The following is a 22771-nucleotide window of genomic DNA, read 5'->3' as shown; positions in this document are numbered from 1 at the left end:
ATATGAAATTATTAAGTCAATTTCTTTTTTTCGTCAAACTATAGTAGACAACAATTACATATATTACATTACAATTACAATATACTTAATGAATAATTTATAGCTATATTTATGAAAATGTATTATTAGAGGTATCATGTATTTTGTATTAATAATGAATTACGAAATGCAACGCAGCAAACATATATGACAAAACTGTAATTCACGAATACAATGATCTTTTAGACAATGACTTTTTCAATAATTTCTTCGTCATTGTCACATCAATTACATTACTGTACTTATTGTACGTTCTCATCATTCTACTAAGTGGACCATTCATAGCATATAAAGTTCGAAATGAAGTTGGTTTGAACAAATTTCGTGCTCGCAAGGCTCGTGTTGGTGCATAAACATTTAGATTTTCAAGTAAGTCTTCAGAACTAATCCTGTGTGAAACTAAGTCAGTTAAACATGAAATTGTGGCATTTTCTCTGCTTTTTCAATATTTATTAACATACAACGGGCTTCATATGGGGGAAGGGGAGATGTTGTCCAGCCTAGCTATCTCAGGGCGAACAATAAAAATTGTTTTTGTACTGATTCTATTCGATTGGAGTGCAGTTCTTGATAGGGTGCTCATACAACACTGCAATATTCTAGAATAGATCTTACAAAACTTATATACAATGTTTTTATTGTGTATGGATCACTGAAATTGTAACTAAATCTTTTTATGAAACCGAGCATACTATTTGCTTTATTGATCATTGTATTGTAATGTTCGCCAAAAGTGAGTTTCGAATCAAGAATTATAATTAAATCTCTAAATTTGACGCATCTCTCTACAGTTTCAAATCCTAGAGAACATATGAAGTCATAAGTTTCATGTTTTCGAGTATACAATATAATATTACATTTTTTTACATTAATATCTAAAAGACTTTTCACGCACCATTCGAAGAAAACATCTACTTGTTAAAAAATCACAAAATTATTACATTTGGTTACTTCCATGTACAATTTCATATCATCAGCATATATCAGAATATTGAGGTTAGTTAATACTAGTGACACATCATTTACGAATATGATGAAAAGTAAAGGGCCTAAGTGAGAACCTTGTGGAACTCCGGATGTGACATTCACTGGACTAGAGATTTTTCCTCTAAAGCGAACAAACTGTTGGTGAGGTAAAATTCTACCCACTTCAATAGAGTTCCAGTTACTCCTATACGTTGGAGCTTGAAAATAAGCATTGGAATATCTACTCTATCGAAAGCCTTGCTGAAGTCTGTATAAAGAGTCTCCACAACGTTGCCTCTATCCATTACCGCAAGCGAATAGGATACAAATTCTAACAGATTTGTGGCAGTGGATCTTCCTTTAAAAAAACCATGTTGATTCGGTGAAATATAATGTTTTAACTGATTGAACATTTTAGTATTGACAATTGATTCAAATAATTTGGGAATACAAGATAATATGGCGATGCCACGATAGTTATTTATGTCAGAACGGTTACCAGATTTGAAAATGGGTAATAGGAATGATTTTTTCCAGACAAAAGGAAATATTGCGATTTTTAGCGATAAATTGAAAAGCAAGGACAAAGGATTAACGAAAGCCGATGCCAACTTTTTCAACAACATTGGAGGGATACCATCCGGCCCGGGACCTTTAGATGAATCTAGATCCTCCAGTGCGATAAGAAGTTCGTTAGCGGTAATATTATCAATTGAGACCGAATTTGCACATTCGGGTAAAAACGAAAAAAAATCACTTGATGGGAAATTATTAGATTTCATCTTATCGCTGGCAAAATTTAAAATTTCTTGGGATCAGATTTAATATTATTTTCTATCCTTGTAATATAGCTTTCATGTGATAGTTCCGCATAAAGGTTTTTACAGTACCACCATAAAGTACCACGTTTTATAATCCGAGACGTCCAGACGAAACATTTAATTGAATTGTTACGAGCGTTTTTTCACATGCGAAACAAAACACTTTGACGAATAGTAAATAAAGCCCATTTGCACAATTTCAATCGTCAATAAAAACTTCCAAATTGAAAAAAAAACGACGGCACAAATGAACGCAACAGAAAAATCATTGTTTCAGTTTCAGTATGAATCAAATTAATCATTTGAAAATCTCATAATCATTTGACTTAGTTGAATGGAACAAGTAACAACATTGTTCACATTTCTTAGTTTCTAAAATGACAAGCCTGCTTGAACGATATTTATCAGCGTCAAATCGCCTTCAATGAATTTTATTCTTTAGTCCGTGAAAATACCATCGCTAACTGGCAGCGCAGGTGGAACGAAGATGAATTGGGCCGGTGGTTCCACTCGATTATTCCTATGGTTAGCTTCGAACCATGGTTCAAAAGTCTGGACTTTATTCGGACCTTCTCCCGTCTCATGTCCAATCGCTGTTCTTTAGATGCGCTACTATTTCGTTTCGTTTCGACAGCAATTTCTCCGTTTTTGGCCATGGTTACCACGACATCGAACACGTTGTTTGGTCGTGCGAGCTATATCTTGTCGCCAGATCGAATTTAGAAAACTCCCTTCGGGCCCGAGGAAGGCAGCTCAATGTGCCGGTGAGAGATGTGTTGGCTCGGTTAGACCTTGACTACATGTCCCAAATATATGTTTTCCTTAAAGATATCGATCTTCGAGTGTGATTGTTCTTACATCCTTTTCCCCCCATTTTCCCCTACTTTTCGTACTTCGCGAGCTATCGGTTCCCTTCTCACTAACATTAGAATAAGTTAAATTGTTGATACATATTTGATGTGACAATAGTTTTAAGAATTCAGTGTGATGTGTAAGTATGAATGTGAATGTGGGTGTGAGTGTGAACATTGTTACAATCTCCTTACATCCCATCCTTTTCCTAAGGAAAATGTGTCACCCTTCTAAACTCGAGTCGACCGCGAGTAATCGGTTTCCTATTTTATTAACCGTAGAATTAAGAAAACATGTTAATAATAAAAATATAGTTAAGAGTTTGGCTTCTTTAAACCTATGTAACTGAGCCTGTAAAAATAAACGAATTAACAAAACAAAAAGCCTGCTTGAAACGTTGAATTTAATGTACAGGCTTTCGGTGGCTAATGTGTGGCTTTCTGGACACTATCAAATCAAAAAATCGCACTGTGTCAACAAGGCATAAGGCTGCCTACAGAGTGAAACGAAGAGCAACTCAGAGGCGACATATCTCTATTACTCGCCTGTTAATCTCTTTTGATATTAGGTTGGGAAAAAAGTATTTTTGCGGAAACTCAAAACTTGATTCAAGGATTGTCCGATTTGGGATGCATCGTTTTGTTGCAAAAGATGTCATTCTAAAGGTAGCTTCATATTGCCTATCTCGTAGAAACCTTGGAAAAACTGAAGTGATCGATTTTCACAATCATCTCTTGATCCCAATTTCTTATCACTCAGAATGTTTTTCAATGCGAGAAAAAATATTCACTCGGTACCAGGTTCGGACTATATGGTGAATGCATTAAAACTTCCCAACCAAGCTTCCGGAGTGTCTACACTCAAAGATTTATTTCATTAAATGAGCTGAAAAATAACAGAAAATGTTCTACTCCTCACTATATGTATATCATTTGTATAATATATATATATATATATGCTAGAGCCAATATGGCCCAGACAGAGAAAGATATGTTCTCGTTCATGTTCTGCTTTATCCTCCTAGAAAACACTTCCCAACTTCATTTTATGATGAGGTGTAATATTATCACGGTTCTATATAACAGCACTGGCAGCTATATGGATAGCGTGGACGTGTGAAATAACTTTGCATTCCAGCCGGCCTTGGTCCAATCACAAATTGACGTCGCTTGGACTTTTTTTTGGCACAATCCCAAATGAAATGAGAAAAGAAAACAGAAAGAGATGTCTGCTCGCATACATACATACCATTTTAAGCTTTTAAAACAGCTCATTATTTGCGCATTTGACCCTCCAGAACACGAAATGGCATCATTTCTGCCAAAGATGAAATGTTTTCAGCCAACGCTAGTTTGGGTGTAGCGAGTCACTAAAAATGTGTGTGGCCTTGCGTTATCCTGATAGAATACAACACCTCTTCTGTAGGGCAATTCTGGACGTTTCTGGCCAATCCCTCGCTTGATACGGTATTTCTGTTGACAGCAGAGATCTAAATTTAGTGTTTGACCATATGGAAGTAACTTATAATAAATTATTCCTTTCAAGTTTCACCAAATACACAGTAGAGCCTTTTTGGCCGTTAGTCCTGATTTGACCACCGTTTGTGCTGCTTCACCATACTTTGACCACGATGGTTTTCACGCAATATTGTCCTATGTGCTCATTTTTCATCCCTCGTCACTATCCGTTTAACAAATGAGTCGATTTCATTCCGTTTGGCTGAGGCTTCGCAGTGTTTTTTGCAGAGCTGTGGAGACGGAAAAAAATTCCCGACTCTGACTCACCACAATTATTAGTACCGACTCCGACTCTTTGACTCCTGCAAAAAAAATGTAACAATTTGAAACAAGGTTTTTCATAAAATCGTACGATTTTCCCTAATTAGACAATAAAATAAAACAAACAGATTTGCTTCAGTCAAATCGTCCTTCATTGAGGTTCGAAGATCTGACTTCACAATTTTCAAAGCAGAGAACAGCCTTTCTACGCTAACTTAAGTTGGCGGCATGGCAGTAATGGTTCGTACAACATCTACGATGAGCTCAGGAAACGCTGGAATCACTTAATGTACTGTCATCTTGTACGATCAATCATATTTTTCAATATCTGGCAAACAAGCTAGGATTTCACTTCAAAAAATGTTCAGCAGCACGTTTTCCTTCTTTATTCTCTTTTCCGAATTGACGTCGTTTTGCTTTTTTATTATTCAGGTAAACAACGAAATCTGTGCTCTCTGATGAAGATGAAGACTCAGGATTATCGCTGCAAGAATCGCCGACAGGTGCATCATCCTCCTTCGTCAACAATAAATCTTTCATCCGTTCCGATGCTTCACATAGTTCTTTCTTGGCTATCGTTAATTGGCTCTATTGGCTAATCCTGCTCTTTGGACCGATATAAATTGCTGCTAACAATATAGGGCTAGCCAGGAGTGTACTTTCTCTTCTCTCCATGGACCGTACAACTCCATCTGCAATTGGCAATTCTATCTTACTAAGGCAGAAATCAGAGTTCTTCATAAACATAAACATAAACCAACATAAACTTTCTAGGTATCAGTTCTTCAAGCTGTAGTGTCTTTATTAGGTTGAACGGTTCAAATAGGAGCTTCTCCAAATCGATCGCTTTATTCCATTGATTCCCATTTAAGGAACTATTCTCATTATCCAGATCATTGATGAAATTTCTAAGTTCCATCAGTCGCTGAATCGTGAGATATAAAGGGTGTGTCACATCAAATTGCATCACGGAAAAAACGCTGTAGAAATTCGCCCAGTAGACCGATCCTTTTGAAAATTTTAGACAGTAAAATAAAAACTATTAAACAACTTTTGGCATTTTCTTTTTATTCATACTTCGAGCCCAAGCCCATATGCTCGCACCTTCCTCTTTACCCCGTCCATAAGGTTCTGTATAACGTCAGGTTGTAGTTTTTTTTAACAGAAATCCATTTATTCTTGAAGTCCGCCTCCGATTTGACAACTTTTGGGTTCTTCCGGAGGGCCTGCTTCATAATCGCCCAATATTTCTCTATTGGGCGAAGCTCCGGCGCGTTGGGCGGGTTCATTTCCTTTGGCACGAAGGTGACCCCGTTGGCTTCGTAACACTCCAACACGTCCTTTGAATAGTGGCACGAAGCGAGATCCGGCCAGAAGATGGTCGGGCCCTCGTGCTGCTTCAATAGTGGTAGTAAGCGCTTCTGTAGGCACTCCTTAAGGTAAACCTGCCCGTTCACCGTGCCGGTCATCACGAAAGGGGCGCTCCGCTTTCCGCAAGAGCAGATCGCTTGCCACACCATGTACTTTTTGGCAAACTTGGATAGTTTCTGCTTGCGAATCTCCTCCGGAACGCTGAATTTGTCCTCTGCGGAGAAGAACAACAGGCCCGGCAGCTGACGAAAGTCCGCTTTGACGTAGGTTTCGTCGTCCATTACTAGGCAATGCGGCTTCGTCAGCATTTCGGTGTACAGCTTCCGGGCTCGCGTCTTCCCACCATGTTTTGCCTTTCGTCGCGGTTAGGAGCCTTCTGAACCTTGTATGTACGCAGGCCCTCCCGCTGCTTGGTCCGCTGGACGAATGAACTTGACACTTGAACTTGACGAATGAACTCAGCTTATTGGCGACATCCCGGACCGAACTTCTCGGATCACGTCTAAACTGCTTAACTACGCGCTTGTGATCTTTTTCACTGACGGAGCATCCATTTTTGCCGTTCTTCACCTTCCGGTCGATGGTTAGGTTCTCGAAGTATCGTTTTAGTACTCTGCTGACCGTGGATTGGACGATTCCATCTCCATCGAGCATCTTACCGATGTCCCGATGTGACAACTCCGGATTCTCGAAATTAGTGCGCAGGATTAATTCACGACGCTCTTTTTCGTTCGACGACATTTTTCCAAATTTACGAAAAATTGACAGTGAAGCATGGCCAACGTGATCTATACACTCTTATCTGATAATAAGCGAAAGCTGAAGATATAATTCCTAAAAATTAAATTTCTACAGCGTTTTATCCGTGATGCAATTTGATGTGACACACCCTTAACTCCTCTTGCGAGTGGCTTGATCTTAAATTGCCTTTTTCCCAGCTCTTCTTTTATACATTGCAACCCCGAAAACGGTTCTAGTAACCAATTTACCAATAAAGGTAGTATCAGAACGATAATTCAGTCCGTCCCGAATCTCAACTGGAGTATGTGAACGGCGTAACGCATGTGGAAGATCTTGAACATATCTGCGACTTCATCCACTACGATATCAAATTAGTTCCAACGAATTCAAATCGATTCTTAGCGGATTTGCGCAAGTCCACTTTTTGAGTGTTTGCTTCTTCAATCACCATGCAACATTAAATTCAAAATTCCAACTATTCTTGCCATTTCCCCGTTTAAAGCCCAGAAGACTGGTTGGCTGGAAGGTTAGCAGATGCTGTTTTTCACGACCATATCCACAATGCTCTTCTTGAGCATTTTGGCAGTCACGCTAACCGTTGTCTTGTCGCTAATAAAGAAATTAGAGAGCAGTGAACCGATTTGGACGTGAATAGGAAATTAATAAGATCATGAAATAAAATTTTGTTTGATGAGCTAAATATTTTGATTTTATTAGGTCATTGACCTAGAAGTCGGAGTCGGAATCCGTAAAAATGTTTCGACTTCGACTACGACTCTTAAAACAATAAAATTCCTTCCGACTCCGACTCCGACTCCATAGTAAATGTACCAAATTTTCTCTTTGTTCATTTCCATTGCACAATGGTCCAGGAGATGCATTAAAGTGGAAATTAGCATTTAGAGCTTGACAGTTATTCTCTAGACAAAAACTGTCTTAGACAAAGTTGTTACTCATGATAGAGCGCTCGTTTTTATGTTGTCAAAAATAGGGTGACCAAAATTGTCGATGAAATGAAAAATCTAACATTCTTATCTTTTATAGATAGAGGTAAACATAGTTCGACAATGTAGTAGCTCCAATTATTTGAGACATCTTTGTAGAACAAAGTTTTTCTCTATCTCTTGAAATAACCGATGTAGCGCCTTTTTTCTAAGTTACGTTAGGGTCGCCATGAAAAAAACTGTAGTTTTGCTTTTATATTTCAAATTTTACAAGCAAACTGTCTTCGAAAGACTTTTAGAACTTACTAATACAAACATTTTTCGATGCAGAACTTGTCAATATCTCAACTTTACTCAATGTTATTGATATTTCTTCCCAAAAAACACGCTCTTTTCATTTGTTTGTCATTCTTTCTGGGGCAAACATAAGAAATGTTTGTTGGCGGAATTTGAAAGAACTCACAATTTCACTCTATATAATATGGGATTTTCGAAACTATGTTATTTTTTGTGTTTGAGTAAACTAAAATTGAATTCATGAGTTTTTAGATAAAAATCCATCAATAACTTTGAGCAGGATTAAAATATTGACATGTTCTGCATCGCAAAATGTTGGTATTGATAAGCTCTAAAAATCGTATGAAGACCATTTTGATGTAGAATTTTAAATATAAAAGTTAGAGTAAAAAACCCCGTTTTTTCATAGTTACCCTAATGCAACTCAGATAGAAGACGCTAAAAACAACTTTGTTGGAGATATTTATTGTTTAGACAAAAACTGTCTTCGACAAAGTTGTTACATATGATAAAGCGGCCATTTTTATGTTATCAAATATAGGGTGACCAAAATTGTCGATGAAATGAAAAATCTAACTTTCTTATCTTTATAGATAGAGATAAACATAGTTCAACAATGTTGTAGCCCCAGTTATTTTAAACAACTTTGTAGAACAAAGCTTTTTTCTATGTTTTAAAATAATTGATTTAATGCTTTTTTTCTAAGTTGCATTAGGGTGACCATGAAAAAACGTGTTTTTTTCTACTTTAACTTATATATTTCAAATTCTACATCAAAACTGTCTTCGTACGACTTCTAGAGCTTATCGATACCATTTTTCGATGCAGAACATGTCTATAGCTTAATCCTACTCAATGTTATTGATGGTTTTTCAACCAAAAACTCACGATTCCAATTTCAATTTACTCAAACAGAAAAAATAACATAATTTTGAAAATCACACGTCATGTAGAGTGAAATATGCTCTTTCAAATGCCGCCAATAAATTTTGTTTACGTTTGCCCCAGAAAGAATGACAAACAAATGAAAAGAGCATGTTTTTGGGAAAAAATATCAATAACTTTGAGTCAAGTTGAGACATTGACAAGTTCTGCATCAAAAAATGTTTGTATTAGTAAGCTCTAAACGTCTTTCGAAGACAGTTTGCATGTACAATTTTAAATTTAGAGCAAAAAACAGTTTTTTCATGGTGACCCTAACGTAGCTTGGAAAAAAGGCGCTATATCGGTTATTTCAAGAGAGAGAAAAACTTTGTTCTACAAAGATGTATCAAATAATTGGAGCTACAACATTGTCGAACTATGTTTACCTCTATCTATACAGTCATTCTATGCCAAACCGATATAGTGGTTCTCAAATTATCGCCAGAAGGGGTAATTTTGTTCTTTATCACAAATTATGAGACCCGTGTTTTTTTATTTTTTTTGTTAGGGTGACCATTTCCATTTTAGTTTAGGGTGGTCCAAAAAAACCCATTTTTAACATTTTTGCCAAAAATGACTTTTTCAAAAATTCATAGCTTTTGATCTACTAGACCGATTCAGGTGATCGACACATCAAATTAAAGCCAATCACCTGGTTCTTGGAAAAAATCTGCGGAAAATTCGAATTCTGCTCTCGTTATTATTGATTGTATTCGTTTTTTATTGTTTTCATAGTCTCGGGACCAAAGGCGCTATAGTTTTTTATATTTTTTCTGGAAAGCTGAGGATTTTTCACATATCTCGAAACCAGGGAGGCTTTTTTTTTCGTTTTTGAGTTATGATTTTTCAAAGTTACCCGATGGTTCAAAAAATCATTTTCCCCTTTTTTCCCAAGAACGACTTTCTTCAAAAATTTATTACTTTTGAACTACTGGACCGATTCAGATGATCGACATATCAAATTAAAGCCTACTAACTAGCTTTTTTTGAAAAAATAGCACATTTGCCAAATTATTGGATTATAATCACATACATCCAGTCTAGTCGCATAGAAATGTTGAACGAGAACTGAAAACATGTTAACTTTGAAAAATCATAACTTAGAAACGAAAAATAACACCTCTTTGGTATTCGGATATATTATGTGGAAAAACCTCAGCTTTGAGGAAAAAATATAAAAAAATATGGCGCCCTTGGTCCCGAAACGATGTAGGCTAAAAAAACAAATATAATCAACAATTACGAAAACAAAATCCATTTTTATTCAGAGTGTAATATTTTTTCAAACAAGACAAGCTCATTGGCTTTAATTTGATATGTCGATCATCTGAATCGGTCTAGTAGATCAAAAGTTATTTTTGTAGTGAAAAAAATGGAATAAAATGATTTTTTGGACCATCGACTAACTTTGAAAAATCATAACTCAAAAACGAAAAAAAAAAGCTTCCCTGGTTTCGAGATATGTTGTGTGAAAAATACTCAGCTTTCCAGAAAAAAAAAACTATAGCGCCTTTGGTCCCGACACTATAACGAGAGCAGAATTCAGATTTTCTGCAGGTATATTATTTTTCAAAAAAGGTGATTGGCTTTAATTTGATATGTCGATCATCTAAATCGGTCTAGTAGATCAAAAGTTATGAATTTTTGAAAAATGTCATTTTTGGAAAAAAATGCTAAAAATGGGTTTTTTGACCACCCTAAAATGGAAATAATTACCCTAACAAAAAAATTAAAAAATACGGGTCTCATAATTTGCGATAAAGAACAAAACTACCGCGATCGTCCAGAATCGGTTCGCCGCTCGCTTGGTGACGCCATGATATAGACGAAAAAAATCCTGACAACAAATGCCTACTATGCTGCCCATGATTGCATAGGAGACGTAATAACACCATTTTTTCCTGTTTTAAGCTGAATAATCATGACTGGGATCAACTTATATAAACTAATATGTCTCTATTCAATAAATTTAAACGGTTGAATGTGACCAGGAGGGGCTTTATTATCTTTATTATTTCAATTCAGTAGGAAAAACACTGTTGGCGCTTACGTCAACCATGCACCTTTCCTTCTATACCAAATAACACGCCTTGATCTGTCACATTTGATGGAACGAAATCACGGCGACTTAGCCCATTCCAAATTATGATGTGCTCCACTACGAAGATGAAATGTCACCGGAAAACAAAAACAAACAAAATTCATTTGGCCAATTTATTCGCAAATAGCTTTTGCCCGAAATATTCCGCGAATCGGCCCATCGTGCCAAATGAATAGGAAAACAAACTGATCAATAGTGTAAACATTCCATTAAATCAACAACTTGTACATTGCATTATATGTATGTGTGTGTGGGTGCTTATGTGTTATGTGCCCGCCCTATATTTCCAGCAGAAGTTCCGCTATGCAGATTTAAGTCCAATGAAGAACAAACAGCACAACAAATAGCAGACAAATAGCGATAAGACGCTGCAACCGGGGTTCGCAGTGAGAGAGAGAGGCAGGCAAGTGATACGATTTTGGTTTGGACAGTTTTGTGTGCCCTGTGTGCCCGCGTGTGTGTGAGTGTGGGCGGAATCCGGTTCGATTCCGTGCATAATTGGTCAGCAGCTTCGTGAGCTATCAGCAACTAGAGTGACCAGCGGAACAGCGATAGACGGAGGAGGGTAGGCTAACAACGTGTGTTTACTCGAGAGGAAGAATAAAGAAGACTGATAACACCACATTTGACCCGGGATCGGGAACGGCAGGTCCTGCAGCAAATCGATCTACGAAGCAACCGTTCGTAGACTAGGCAAGAGCAGGTAAGTTGCGGCTAGCCGAAGAATTCACTCTTATCGATACGACACGACTCGACGTCATCCACTGATCCAATATTTGCGCTCTGCTATCGGCGCAAATATGTGCCAGGAGCAGGTTGTCAGGTTGTGTTTGGCACTTGTTCGGTTATTTATATTTTTTGTTCATGCAATTTATGCCTTAGATGTTCCACCGTTCCAACGACCTAATGACCTTGTTTCAGGTCGTACACTTCGGAATATTCATGTAATTATAAATTGTTGTGCAGATTCCTTTCCATGCAGTGATGCCAGATTGGAAATATTTGAGTCCATTTGAATTTTCTTACTGTTTCAGACAAATTACAACAACATTTGAACAATATTTCTATCAAACATAAAAGAATTTTAGTCAAGATGAAACCTAACATGAAATCGACGTTTGAATAAATAGAATAATCGGTGCAAAAACTAAGCGATCAAGTTCCGACTTAACTAACTTAACTAATCTGATTTAAATTCTTCCAGTTATGTAAAATTTAATAGAATTGCAGTGTAATTTCAGCCAGTCAGGAATAGAACATTATACTTTTTTGTTCCAATACAAAATAAATCGAAGGGCCTGGCCGGGTAAGGGAGTAAAAAGTGCCCCCAAACCAAACCACCAGCTGTATGGCAATTATTGTATATGATATAAGTAAGGAATTTTGGTGGTTTTTTTAACCCCTATGTGGTAGGATCTATAGTGGAAAACGTGCTTTTTCGTTTATTTCACGCCATCCTCATAAGCTTCGAGATAAAAATTGAAAAACATACTGTATGTGCATCTTACTACGGTGTATCAAGAAAAACTACCAAAATTTTTTTTTATCAAAAATTGAAGTACTAAAAAAATATTGAAATTTTCAAATTTTTTTTTTTAAATTTATAGATTCAGTACCACTCTAATTCCCATTTAAATGTGTTCCTACGGCTTTTCTAGATATGTGTATTTTTTTTATGTGTTGTGTGATACAAAAAAAAATTATTTTGTATATTTCCAAAGGGTCTGGCTGGGTAAGGGAGTAAAAAGTGCCCCCAAACCAAATCACCAGCTGTATGGAAAATATTGTATAGGGTACTATAAAACATTTTGACAGTAGTACCATGTATTTGAGTCCTCATATGGTACACCATATAATCTATGGTGGAAAATGCACCGTCAAATTTTCTTATTTAATATTCTATACAATATTTGCCATACAGCTGGTGATTTGGTTTGGGGGCACTTTTTACTCCCTTACCCGGCCAGGCCCTTAAAGTCACAATTCAGCATGGTTGAAATGGTTTTTTGCAATTTTAAAATCACTTTTAACGGTTGTTTCACATGTACCCGAATGCAACAAATACCCGAATGAAACGTTTACCAGAATGCAAAGTTTACCCGAATAAAGAAATTAGTGTAGGCACAATTTACATACCGTATTCTTTCCTTTCTCCTTTCCTTTTCCTAAGAATTTTGGTGAGAAAAAAAATGGCACTTATGTATGAACGCCGCCGCGGTACAATTATTATTATAAATTTATTTTGTCGTAATGAAATGCTGAGGCCAATATTATGGGGATGAAGTCCCCATCTAACAAGGATAAGAAGCCGCTGAGGTGACGCAATCCGAGACGGCCGCCGACCCGCCGTCGGAAGTGGCCTATCGTGAGCAAACCTGTGCTTCACTGATTACCCGGTTAATTTGAAGCATAGGAGACGATCCATTGGTTAGGACGGCATACGTTTGCTCAAATTCCGAATTTACCCGAAAATTGGGTAAACGTGACACAGTCACTTTTGACATAAACTAGGCCAAGTTTGATCAAACTTTCAACTAAAATTTTGTAGAGCTTCTTGTCCAATTTGAACAAAATTCGTTGCAATCTAACTATTTTTAACCAGTTTGAAGGGCTGCAAATCTTCATTACGCTTCTTCACAATTCTAGTACACTCTGTCTAACTTCTATAAGATCACCCTGATTATATTTCGTTCCAACACAAACAGTTAAAATTTCAACAAGATACATTCATACATTGTAGAATGCTTTGAATAAAGTATATTTAACGTCGACTTCGTTCAAAAGAGTTTTTTGTTACTTATTGTGTTTAAATATGATAATTTCAGCTGTCCAGCTTCTGTAAGACCATTTCAAAATTCATAAGTATTATCAATGAAAAATTCAAAACGATCGGCTGATTTACATGTCAATAATGGGCAACTGTGCCATTTCGGCTAATAACCTGGAAAATTCGTGTTGCCATACTATTTACCAAATTCTGCTGAACGATATTTTACCATGTTTCCGAAATTGCGACCTTGAGCTCTTCAATCGTGGTATACCGTTTTCCCCCAGTTTAGATTCTGCGTACAAGGGGATCAAGGGAAGATTTTAAACAGGTCTGGAAAGCGAGACGGCAAGTCCAAAAAAAAAATTTTTCGTCCTCAATCCATTACTTAGTTTCATTGCCAGAGAATAGTAGCATTGTTTTACTGGGATGTGAGTTTTTTGTGACGATATTCACACTAAAACGGTAGGTGAGAGAATTCCAGAACATGTATGTAATCCTTGAATGATGTGAAATCTATGTTGAGCTTTCCGGTTGCACAGAATCTCGCCCAAACCATGCACGAGCCTCCGCCAAAATTACTGGTTAAAAATACTATTCCTCCTTCCGTAAATCACGCCAGGACCCGTTGAAACCATCCGGATCACCCAAATTGATCTTTTTTTGTCAGTGAAGATAATCTTTACATTGAAGAACTTTTCGTTATGGAATATAGCAAAATGTATTCTTTTGGAAACTTTCTTTGTAATAACATACCATGCCCCACTGTCGGTTCATGTGAGCTAAGACAAAACTCAGACGTCTTCCGATGTGAGATGGTGTAAGATTAGAAGCTTTAAACTTTTAAGTCCTCTTTATGTGAGGACGTTTTACCAAAACATGACGAATTGTCACCCAAGAAATATTTAAATTCAAATATTGCTTTATTTGCATAAGCGATTTTGAGGTGTTCGAAGCTGTTCTAACTATTTCCCGCTTATTTCGGTCAGAGAGCTTCGATTTACATGGAGCTCTCTCCTTCTTACCGTATCCTTGATGATTCGCCCAATAATTAAGCACTACTTGATGGAATCGTCCAAACCGACGAGAAACTTCTCTGATACCACCATTTTCTTGGTTAAATGCATCGATTTGTTTTTCTTTTCTCTCCGTGAGCACTTTTCCCTTCGGCATTTTCCATATTTATTGATCGAAACAACTAAAACAACGGAAAATGTTACTAGTCTTATACAAACTTGACACTTGAAAAATACAAAAATATTCGTCAACACTCAGCGCTGGCACACATACATATGAAAATCATGCATTGTATGGTAACGGGTGTTAAATAAAAAATGAGAATTTTTTCAATGACATATGAAAAAAAAATTTTTTTCATCGATTTCAGTATTTTTTATTAATAACATAATGTATTTTCTTCAAAAAAATGTCAGTGAATGTTTGAGTAAGGGCCGTGGTCTGCTGTTCGACGCAACTTTGTCGCGATGCTCTCACAAGAACGTTGTACGGTTCTACGAAACGCATTTCCTGCAAGGAAAAAAATTCACGGTGGCACATTTTAAGGAAGAAAATGTACCTGTCAGTACGGTATATCGTATCCTGAGTTCCCTGAACGTAGAGCGGAAGGTCGGAAGTGGTCGTCCGGTGACGATAATGACGAAGCAGAGGAAGACATCGTTAAAAAAGCTGTTTGACAACAAGGACGCAACCAGCCTGCGTGACGCCGGTCGGAAATATGGCTGCTCCCACGTATTGATCCTTTGGACCCTCAAGATGGAAGGAATCGTCTGCAGGAAGAAGACGAGGTCGCCGGAGTACACGGAGGTGCAGATTGAGACGGTTAAATCACAGTGTCGGTGAATGACCAAAAAATACCGCGGGACGTCTTTCGTTCTGGACGACGAAAGCTATTTTCCGCTGTCCAAAACGCATATTCCAGGAAATGATAATTACTACTCCAGCGACAAGTCATCCACACCGCCTGAAGTGAAATACAAGTTCCAGCACAAGTTTGGAAAAAAAGGTTATGTTGTACATCGCCATTTCCGACCGAGGCATTTCAAAGCCTTGGTTTAAGCCGAGCGGTCTGGCAATCAACCAACAAATCTATCGAGAAGAGTGCCTCGATAAAATCCTGCTGCCGTTCGTGAACGAGCATCACGCGGATGGGAAGTACGTCTTCTGGCCGGACAAGGCGTCTTCCCATTACGCCAAGAAGACGCTGGCGTATCTTGAGGAGAAAAAGATACCGTTCGTGCCGAATGATCGTAACCCAACAAACTTGCCCCAGTGCCGCCCAATAGAGGATTTCTTTGGCTCACTCAGTGCCCTAGTGTATAAAAACAATTAGAGGGCCAAGGACACGGAGCAACTGACTACAAGAATCCGGAATTGTATCCGGATAAAGGACGTAAGTGCCGTACAAGGTTCTTGTGAGAGCATCGCGACAAAGTTGCGTCGAACAGCACACCACGGCCCTTACTCAAACATTCACTGACATTTTTTTGAAGAAAATACATTATGTTATTAATAAAAAATACTGAAATCGATGAAAAAAAATTTATATGTGATTGAAAAAATTCTCATTTTTTATTTAACACCTGTTAGTCACCAATACCTACAACCTAGAATATAAATTGAAGCATTGTTTGTTTGCAATGACACAAATCAGCAGAAGTTGGACAGAGTGTATTATTATTAATAAAAAAAGTACAATAATCTCATTTCAAGCAATTTAAAGCTATAATCGCGAAAAAGTCTACACATTTACACGGAAACAAAAAAAAATCTGGCATCTCCCTCGGCAAGCATCGCTGATTCCTGGCGAACCGGAAAGCACCACGAGAGTTGAGTGTAACATAAGAGCACCATTATCAGGTAAAAGGCCACTGATAGAGCCATTCTTCACGGCACCATAACTAATTCAATATCCGATTTACGTGTGGGAGGAGGACACACGGCCGAGAGTGTATCTTTCCGCTTCGTAACAATTGCTCGTTTCACTTGAAACCCTCCGAGGCGCTGGGGAATGTTTTCGTATCTCCTGTTCTCGAAAAGGTAAAAAGTAGAAAACTCCCACGACATTTATGCTTGAAATAGCTTTATCTACTAAATACATAGGGCACAATCTGTTATATTGGCCGATGAAAAAAATTCCCACCAATTTCAAGTATTTAGACAAGGCTCTTCAGCGTAAACACAAAATAAAAAGCGGGCCAATCGCAAGGTCAAATCCTGATTGACAAACGTGAAATTGCGATTGTTTGAAGTTGGGCGGCGAGCGTTTCTCACGGCACGAATAATTGATCTTCTCTCCTAGACCTGACTCCCCTTCATCCGGCGCCAAATTGAATCACCTGGTGGCCATTCCAAGAGCGAACGCCGGTGATGGCCTCCTTTTTGCTTCCGACCCGTTCCGTAACGGGTGCTGGTGCTGCTGCTGCGTCGTAAAGATCGACTGAGAGATAAGGAATGATTCTGCTAATGGTGGTGGTGGTGGTGGTCGTCGTCGTCGTCCAGTGGGTGATTTATGGGCAAAATAAAGTCGAATCCCGATATCAGCTCCTGGATATTTATAGGGTGGGGTGGTAACAACTGAGTTGTAAATTAAGACACATCCATCCGTTTTTCAAGGTGCGCCGCCAGTGTTCGTTTTGTTCGACGGGACATCGACGATGCGCTAGGTTGGCTCGGATTTTGCCAAAACAAATGCCTAGGTGAGTTATTGATTGGCGGAACGAACGAAAAATAGCCCCAATACATAGCTCTAGAGAGACGGTAGCAAATGATATGCCGATACCGACCGTCGTTAGAGCGTATCGCAATTTATTACACAGTTTACCACCTAGTTGGGTTAGACTGTTCATTAGGGTGCCAATGAAAATGGTCATCTCGAATTTCAAAAAGTTACCCCATAGAAATGTTCACCACCTCGAAAAAACACCCTACGCAAAATATCAGCTCAATCGGACTTAAGGAAGAGTGGCGCAAAGCGGTCAAAGTTTGAGTTTTTTGAAAATCGAAAAACGAAATCGGGGTTTTCGAAAAAAAATTTTTGATTCCAAATGTCTTAAAACGGCACAAAACTTCGAGACACAGTGTCATCTCGAAAAAAAATTTTGAGATGACACTAGATCTCGACGTTTCATGCAATTTTAAGAATATACCCTATGCAAAATATTAGCTCCTTCGGACTTCATTTACTGGTGTCGCAGACGTTAAAACTTGAGTTTTTTGAAATCGGGGTTTTAAAAAAAATTATGCCAAATGTACTGTATGCTGCAACATACCAACATAATGTATGCTGCAACATACCAATTATGAGAACACTTGTAATACTAACCTCGAACCAACCGCGAGTAATCGGTTACATATTACTAACATAAAGGGTGTGTCACATCAAAATGCATCACGGAAAAAACGCTGTAGAAATTCGCCCAGTAGACCGATCCTTTTGAAAATTTTGGACAGTAAAATAAAAACTATTAAACAACTTTTGGCATTTTATTTTTATTCATACTTCGAGCCCAAGCCCGTATGCTCGCACCTTCCTCTTTACCCCGTCCATAAGGTTCTGTACAACGTCAGGTTGTAGTTTTTTTTGAACAGAAATCCATTTTCTCTTGAAGTCCGCCTCCGATTTGACAACTTTTGGGTTCTTCCGGAGGGCCTGCTTCATAATCGCCCAATATTTCTCTATTGGGCGAAGCTCCGGCGCGTTGGGCGGGTTCATTTCCTTTGGCACGAAGGTGACCCCGTTGGCTTCGTACCACTCCAACACGTCCTTTGAATAGTGGCACGAAGCGAGATCCGGCCAGAAGATGGTCGGGCCCTCATGCTGCTTCAATAGTGATAGTAAGCGCTTCTGTAGGCACTCCAGAGTGGCACTGAGGCATATTTCGAAGCCCGTTTACCGTGCCGGTCATCACGAAGGGGGCGCTCCGCTTTCCGCAAGAGCAGATCGGTTGCCACACCATGTACTTTTTGGCAAACTTGGATAGTTCCTGCTTGCGAATCTCCTCCGGAACGCTGAATTTGTCCTCTGCGGAGAAGAACAACAGGCCCGGCAGCTGACGAAAGTCCGCTTTGACGTAGGTTTCGTCGTCCATTACCAGGCAATGCGGCTTCGTCAGCATTTCGGTGTACAGCTTCCGGGCTCGCGTCTTCCCCACCATGTTTTGCCTTTCGTCGCGGTTAGGAGCCTTCTGAACCTTGTATGTACGCAGGCCCTCCCGCTGCTTGGTCCGCTGGACGAATGAACTTGACAAATTCAGCTTATTGGCGACATCCCGGACCGAACTTCTCGGATCACGTCTAAACTGCTTAACTACGCGCTTGTGATCTTTTTCACTGACGGAGCATCCATTTTTGCCGTTCTTCACCTTCCGGTCGATGGTTAGGTTCTCGAAGTATCGTTTTAGTACTCTGCTGACCGTGGATTGGACGATTCCCAGCATCTTACCGATGTCCCGATGTGACAACTCCGGATTCTCGAAATGAGTGTACAGGATTAATTCACGACGCTCTTTTTCGTTCGACGACATTTTTCCAATTTTACGAAAAATTGACAGTGAAGCATGGCTAACGTGAGCTATACACTCTTATCTGATTATAAGCGAAAGCTGAAGATATAATTCCTAAAAATAAAATTTCTACAGCGTTTTATCCGTGATGCAATTTGATGTGACACACCCTTTAGTTGTAAGCAAACATTGTCGAAATATTGAACTCCCGGCCCCGTTAGGCTGACGCCATATGAGCCTTAATAAAAATATATATTTTGGATAAAAAAAATAAAAAAAATGTCAAAATGCCAAAAGTCCCAGAGTGCCGATTTTTGACCCAAAAAAAAAAGATTCCGAGATGACTAGATCTCAACGTTTTATGCCATTTTAAGACATTTGGCATCAAAAAAAAAATTCGAAAACCCCGATTTCCTTCACTCCCCATTGGGTGATTTTTCGATTTTCAAAAAACTCAAACTTTGACCGCTTTGTGCCACTCTCCCTTAAGTCCGATTGGGTGTTTTTTCGAGGCGGTGAACATTTTGTATAGGGTAACTTTTTGAAATTTTAGGGTCGATTTTTTCCCATACATTCATTGGCACCCTACTGTTCATGTCTCAGAGTAAACTAACGCTTCCTTTGACATATGATGAAACGTGCAATTCAAACAGATTCTCAGTTGATTTTGGATATGTGAATATAATTTTTCATGAAATTATAACCCATTTGCTTGTTCAGAATCTAAAAAATCACACTTTTGATCGAAACACATTTACTCGGATGTAACAAATACCTGAATATACCACTAGTTCAAACGAAGGAGAATGAAAATTTCCAAGAATCAGATTATGATTCTAGTCAAATTTGATGACAATAAATGAAAGATAGTGAGTGAATGAATAAATGAATGAATGAATAAGTGAATGATTGAGTAAATGAGTGAATGACTCACTTACTCACTCATTCACTCATTCACTCATTTTTATGCGTTCAGCGTTCTCTCAAGCTGTTCAACCTTTGTTCAACCTCTCCATTCTCGTCAATTTTTGAAAACCTTTGGTATCCCTCCACTTGTGGCACTCACTGTCTCCCGACAGAGTGATACCGATAGAGATCATCCCGCCGATTATGTCTATTGTATTGTTTTCACTACCTGAGGCGTCTCACCGATAACCACAGTTACGATGTCTTCCACGAAGTCCTCGGTTTCCACATCTTTGGGTAGCTTCAGCGTTGATACGTCTCACTACGCTGTGTTCCAAAGCGTTGTATGGGAGATGAAAACTTGTGGAACTCCCGCCGGGATATTCTTCACATTCTGTCCCCTGTCTGTATTGTAAACCAGAATCCGATACTGGAAGTAACTCCTCAGAATTATGTACAGTAGGGTGCCAATGAATGCATGGGAAAAAATCGACCCTAAAATTCAAAAAGTTACCCTATACAAAATGTTAACCACCTCGAAAAAATAACCTATGCCAAATATCAGCTCAATCGGACTTAAGGGAGAGTGGCGCAAAGCGGTCAAAGTTTGAGTTTTTTGAAATTCGAAAAATCACCCAAGGGGTTTTCAAAAAAAAAATCGATGCCAAATGTCTTAAAATTGCATGAAACGTCGAAATCTAGTGTCATCTCCAAAAAAAATTGTCAAAAATCGGCACTCTGGGACTTGGTTTTTCAAAATAAACTCAAATTTTAACGTTTGTGTCAACAGTAAATGAAGTCCGAATGAGCTAATAATTTGCATAGGGTATATTTTCGTGTAAGTACCGAATGAATCGAATGAAAAATCGAGATAACTATTTTTATTGGCACCCGAAACCATACTTTTCGTTTCGTATTCCGAAAAAAAAGTCCCAGAGTGCCGATTTTCCACAAAAAAATTTTTCGAGATGACACTAGATCTCGACATTTCATGTAATTTTAAGACATTTGGCATCAAAATTATTTTTTTTTCGAAAGCCCCGATTTCCTTTACTCCCACCTTGGGTGATTTGTCGATTTTCAAACCAATATTACCAATATTTAAGTATAGGGTGTGTCACATCAAATTGCATCACGGAAAAAACGCTGTAGAAATTCGCCCAGTAGACCGATCCTTTTGAAATTTTAGACAGTAAAATAAAAACTATTAAACTACTTTTGGCATTTTATTTTTATTCATACTTCGAGCCCAAGCCCGTATGCTCGCACCTTCCTCTTTACCCCGTCCATAAGGTTCTGTACAACGTCAGGTTGTAGTTTTTTTTTAACAGAAATCCATTTTCTCTTGAAGTCCGCCTCCGATTTGACAACTTTTGGGTTCTTCCGGAGGGCCTGCTTCATAATCGCCCAATATTTCTCTATTGGGCGAAGCTTCTGTAGGCACTCCTTAAGGTAAACCTGCCCGTTTACCGTGCCGGTCATCACGAAGGGGACGCTCCGCCTTCCGCAAGAGCAGATCGCTTGCCACACCATGTACTTTTTGGCAAACTTGGATAGTTTCTGCTTGCGAATCTTCTCCGGAACGCTGAATTTGTCCTCTGCGGAGAAGAACAACAGGCCCGGCAGCTGACGAAAGTCCGCTTTGACGTAGGTTTCGTCGTCCATTACCAGGCAATGCGGCTTCGTCAGCATTTTGGTGTACAGCTTCCGGGCTCGCGTCTTCCCCACCATGTTTTGCCTTTCGTCGCGGTTAGGAGCCTTCTGAACCTTGTATGTACGCAGGCCCTCCGCTGGACGAATGAACTTGACAAATTCAGCTTATTGGCGACATCCCGGACCGAACTTCTCGGATCACGTCTAAACTGCTTAACTACGCGCTTGTGATCTTTTTCACTGACGGAGCATGCATTTTTGCCGTTCTCCACCTTCCGGTCGATGGTTAGGTTCTCGATGTATCGTTTTAGTACTCTGCTAACCGTGGATTGGACGATTCCCAGCATCTTACCGATGTCCCGATGTGACAACTCCGCCTTCTCGAAATGAGTGTGCAGAATTAATTCACGACGTTTTTTTTCGTTCGACGACATTTTTCCAAATTTACGAAAAATTGACAGTGAAGCATGGCCAACGTGATCCATACACTCTTATCTGATTATAAGCGAAAGCTGAAGATATAATTCCTAAAAATTAAATTTCTACAGCATTTTTTTCCGTGATGCAATTTGATGTGACACACCCTTTAAGAAAAAGTGCCGTGAATGTCCAGTTACAAAGCACCGCTTTCCAATTTGATAGCACAAACGACTACAGCTAACTTAGGTCACCAGGACTTAGTTGTGCAGGTGCAAAGTCGAATTACGTTAACTTAACAACCAGAACGCATGCGCTCTTTGTTTTCTCCGTGCCAAGTTCTTCTCCGTTCTTCCTGACACTTCTTTCAACCTGTGCGTACTTTGTGCCAGTCGTTTCAATATTTCAAATTTATATTCTCGTTTATTCTTATCCCCCAGATTGCTCCCCGTGAAAAGAAACCAAAAATTTTTCGTAGTCAATATACTTTTCATAAAAATGTTCCCCAGCCTGTTTATCTTCGTTTTGTTGAGGCAATATTCAAAAAAAAGTTCTTTCCACAGTTTCCACTTTTTTTCAACTTTTAAACCCCTTCCAAAGTGTTTTCGAAGTAGCTCTTCAGGGATACGCTCAGGTAGTCCAGTACCTTAATTTTGTACTACAATGACTTCC

The 22771-nt window shown here is 38.7% G+C and overlaps 1 protein-coding gene across 9 annotated transcripts in view; it reads left to right on the top strand.

Annotated features, from left to right (window-relative positions):
- The window catches only part of LOC129773549 (transmembrane protein 47), a 125193-nt gene that overhangs the window by 66066 nt on the left and 36356 nt on the right, over positions 1–22771 (top strand). For 3 of the 9 annotated variants that reach the window (XM_055777571.1, XM_055777388.1, XM_055777475.1), the window contains exon 3: positions 11125–11537. The exons of 5 other annotated variants lie outside the window; for them this stretch is intronic. The gene's annotated coding sequence lies outside the window, so the exon portion shown is untranslated. The remainder of the gene's footprint in view (positions 1–11124; positions 11538–22771) is intronic. One more of the 9 variants, XM_055777433.1, reaches the window with a different exon arrangement.

Source organism: Toxorhynchites rutilus, chromosome 1 (assembly GCF_029784135.1).
Source record: "Toxorhynchites rutilus septentrionalis strain SRP chromosome 1, ASM2978413v1, whole genome shotgun sequence".
Lineage (NCBI taxonomy): Eukaryota > Metazoa > Arthropoda > Insecta > Diptera > Culicidae > Toxorhynchites > Toxorhynchites rutilus.
This window is presented reverse-complemented; position numbering and strand designations above follow the sequence as displayed.